Below are 4,178 nucleotides of genomic sequence, written 5' to 3'. Positions count from 1 at the left end.
TGTTATGATCTCAGCCTGCAGGAGAAACGAGTCTCCCTTCTTGAGAGTTATTCAGCAAGCCTGACCTAACTAGAAGGTCTAGCAAGTATTGAGGTGATAACGCATATGTAAAATAGTTGGTTGGATATGTGTAACAGTTTGAGATTATGGGCAATGCAGAAGAAAATAGATAAATGACGGGCTAGGAGATGTGGACATTTTGCTGGAGGCGTGAGGCTCGCTTCTGGAGGACCTTGACCTCACTTGAGTGCCAGACATCGCAGGGGGTAGCCGCGCTCCGTTGAGCTCCCATCAGAAGGGAACCCCTAGTGATATATCTCGAAGAGAAGAGAAGTGTGCGGACGTACCAGCTGTGGAATCGAGCTGGGAACGTTGTGGTCTCAAGTCCTGGTCGACGAGCAGATATCAAATCGCCCAGAAGCATTGTTGTGGGCTGTGTGGAGCGCCCTGACCAGACGCCGTCAGAGGGAAAGCGCCCTCGACCAATTATTCTGTGGTAAGCACGATATACGCCAGTTCATAGTGATTGCATTGTAGTTGGTCGTGTGCCCAGCGACAGTAGCAATGTTTATTTATAAGTTAGACATGTTTTAATAAGGCAGAAAGCCTGAAATAAGAGAGTGGAGAGGGAGGAACACGGAGCGACGTCCGCCCCCTCTGAGCGCTGGCGGACGACTGAGGGAGCCTGGCTCCGGATGGAGGAAGACCCTCCCAGCGAGTGAGGACCGCCGCCAGGCGAGGTGGAGTATGGACCCGCCCAAAACGGGGGAGTCCACTCTCACTGTATGTAGAGGACAGATAGAGGTTTGAGGCAAGCATATTGTGTGGTTATTTTTGTTTATGTGTTAAAGGGGAACATTTTATTGGAGTGTCGATGGGTTGCAGGTTTGTCTTTGGGGAAGAAGTTACTGAGAACTTCGAAGCCAGCAGATGATGTAGCTGATGAGACTCCAAGGTAGTGGAGCAGAGGACCTCGAGCTGTGAGGAGAAGCAGCAGAGAAGAGGAGTGTCACGTGCTTCTGTAGAGGTGGTGTAGCAGCCAAGAGAGCTGTGGAAGAACCTAACAGAAGGGTGAAGCACCGTAGTTGCACAAGGAAACTTCATGATAGCAGCCGGGAGGAGCTGCAGAGGATCCTGGTAGTGAAGCCCGGAAGAACCTAAGGATATTAGGGTAGTGAACTTCCAGAGGTGGAAGGGGAAGTTCTGGTGGATTACTTATAGGGAGTTGATAGTGTTTGGTTGTCAGTAGCGTGCAAGACGCAGTGAGAGGTGAGTGACTGTTAGCATCCTTATGTCAAGGAGTTTTTTATATTGAAGTATCAATGAACATTTATACTGGTATATGTTATTGCATTCAAATGCTGATTTTCTATATATATATGTTATCTTGCTGATGGTGCAACAGTGTGTAGGCTTGACCAACTTGAGGAGGTTAATAGTATCAGGTGGTGAACCAGGAGATAGGATACCACTTGATAAGCTGATAATAGAGTTCTGATGGTGTTGGAGTGCAACCTGATTGTGATATTATAGAGTATAGGATTCATTATTATTATATGTGTGTATGTATCGTGTATGTGCTTTGTCCAGTAAATGTGTCACAATTTGCTGGTGTTTGCCCTTGTCCTAGTGAGGCTTCCCAGGAAGTAGTGAAGAAGGAGAGAGAAAGAGAAAGAACCAAGAACCACTGCTGTGGACAGGGTAAGAGGTAATACTAGTAAGTCATAGGAGATTGAGGAGATCATATCTCATAAGGAGAGAGTGGGGAGTCACAGCGGCTCGAGTGGGTGTGTGCACGTGACAACGAGGCTAAGTGTTGGAGTCGCATCCCCTAAACGTGTGACGTTGAGCCCCTCTCCAAGAGCCAGAAGCGCCAAGGGTGATCTCCTAGTATAAGCACTCTGCCGAGTTGTGGGTTGGGTTGTCCATAGAGAAGGATCAACGACGACAACACCAACCAACCCACAGTCTATGATATAAGTCTCACTTTTCATTTCAAAATGTTATTTTGGACTGCAGAAAGTTGATGATTTCCACATTACGTTACTAAGTGCCTCGCTCACTCCTTCAGTATTGAACGTTGAACATTCTGCGACATTGTCTTGCTATGATATTACAAATCTACTGTTGCGCACAGTGTAATACAGTCCTAATGGCATAAGACCAAGCTGACGTCATTTATTAAAAAATGCTATTTGATCATCAGACAGAAAGAAGCTTTTCACGTTACATAATGATGATATAATGCGATGCAAGCGTGTGCTAATATTTTATTTGTGTTTAGAATGTAAGGGCTATAGGAGATTGTCTAGACTTGCATACATTTTCAAATGTTATTTATTTTTGCAGCAGAAAGTTTATTTTCCCACATTACGCTGCATTGACTGTGTTACAAGAAATAGGTACTAATGCCGATGTGTGTTACAAGGTCTGCACAGCAATATTTGGTGTTGGATGAAGAGGGGGATGGAGATTGAGTTGACACGCATACATTTTCAAATGCTATTTATTTAGACAGCAGAAAGTCTGTTTTCCCTCATTACGCTCCATTGACTGTGCTACAAGAACTGAAAACAGACATAACCCAGAGCTATTTCACTATCGACTCATCCAGTCTTATTCTCATCAATTGCTGTTTACATTTAGATAATATAGGTCTTAGAGACAGCCTTGAACTCGGGATAATGAACAAGTCAATTTAATAATAGTATCAAGACTATGTTTTTCCACATTAGTCTTATATATGTTTACTTTGCTTGGAATTTGTATGTGGGGAACATTGCTCACCTAAGGGAGAGAAAATGAACGGCGCATTTGAGGTATAGCGAGGACTGACCGCGATGTGTATGTATGTTTGTTTGTTTGTTATACCACAGTGAATATGAAGCTACATTATGTTATGTCTACCAGTTGTTGAATAAACGTTATGTTACGTTACGTGATACAAGAACTAAACAAGCTTGTGCTAATATTTTATTGTGTTTGGAATGTAAGGGCTAAACACGGTTCACATTTCAATATTCAGACATCGGACAGAAAGTTGCTCGTTACTCTTAAAATGATATTTGGGCAAAGAACGAAGTTACCATGTTGGTCACGTTACATTAATGATATTTGGGCAAAGAACGATGTCATCATGTTGGTTATGTTACGTTACAAGGTTATAAGGGTGAGAGTAATGGGGCTCGAAAATTGACATTAGTCTTCCATCGTCTGGTGAGCTGTCAGTCTAAGTGAAATGAAAAAAGATACGTGAACAGCGGCAGCAGGAGAAAGGAATTGATGTTACTTTTCCCCCAACTATTAAATGATCTGTATAGAGAGAAAGAGAGAGAGAGAGAGTAACCACTGACTGCTATGTGTATCCCATGCAGTTGTGTTTACAAAAAAAAATTATGATTTGTTATAATAATAAAATTGAAGACCATCTTATGACTCTCGTTACTCTTAAAAAATACTATTTGAGCAAAGAATGATGTTACCATGTTGGTCAACCCATGTCTTGCTATTACCAAACAATGGCTGTTTGTTGACCAAGTTATATAATTGCTGATTTCTGCCATGTTCCCCTCCCCCCCCCCCCCCTCCTCTTTTTCTGTTTTCAACACAATTTATACTTTAATCTCAATTAGTATTAAGCTTTAATCTAAGTGGGTTTTTTTCCCCCACACCTTGCCCGAAAACACTGTGCGTATTAGTGGCTTTAGGTATTCTATGCACAAGCTTTATCTATAAATCCAATATTATGTTTGTAACTCATCTTCTGTATATGTACTTTTACCTGAATAAATATTTTTTTTTTTTACAGATGTGAGTTTAAGCACTTTTTTTATTTTTTTTTTACTTAAAGTTCATCAAGTCTCTCATAAGTTATATTTATTATGTTTGATATAATTGTTCTTATTCTTTACCCTTTAACCTGTAACCTCTTTATGATCTTTGTGTATTTATTGGCTTTATAAAGTTTGTTCTAATTCTTTAATCTTTAACCTAACCTTTCGAAGAGTTTATATTTTTTTATTTAGTCTGTAGAGTTTATTTTCTCCATAAGAACTCTTTATGACTGCAGCGAGGATGAAAAACTCGGAAAAAATTCAGTCTTAAAACAGTATAGAGCGAATATTTTCTACATTCTTTAACAAACTCCTATAAACAGATTATTTATGAACATGGGAAAC

At 40.8% G+C, this 4,178-nt stretch overlaps 1 long non-coding RNA gene across 1 annotated transcript; it reads left to right on the top strand.

Annotated features, from left to right (window-relative positions):
- The first annotated feature begins 90 nt into the window (after positions 1 to 90).
- On the top strand, positions 91 to 3,976 carry LOC138351515 (uncharacterized). The gene is made up of 2 exons (XR_011222479.1): positions 91 to 496; positions 886 to 3,976. It is a non-coding gene; the product is annotated as an uncharacterized lncRNA (long non-coding RNA).
- The last annotated feature ends 202 nt before the right edge of the window (positions 3,977 to 4,178 follow it).

Source organism: Procambarus clarkii, chromosome 50, assembly GCF_040958095.1.
Source record: "Procambarus clarkii isolate CNS0578487 chromosome 50, FALCON_Pclarkii_2.0, whole genome shotgun sequence".
Taxonomy (NCBI): Eukaryota; Metazoa; Arthropoda; class Malacostraca; order Decapoda; family Cambaridae; genus Procambarus; species Procambarus clarkii.
The sequence above is the reverse complement of the archived record's forward strand: the minus strand, read 5'-3'. Positions and strand labels throughout refer to the sequence as shown.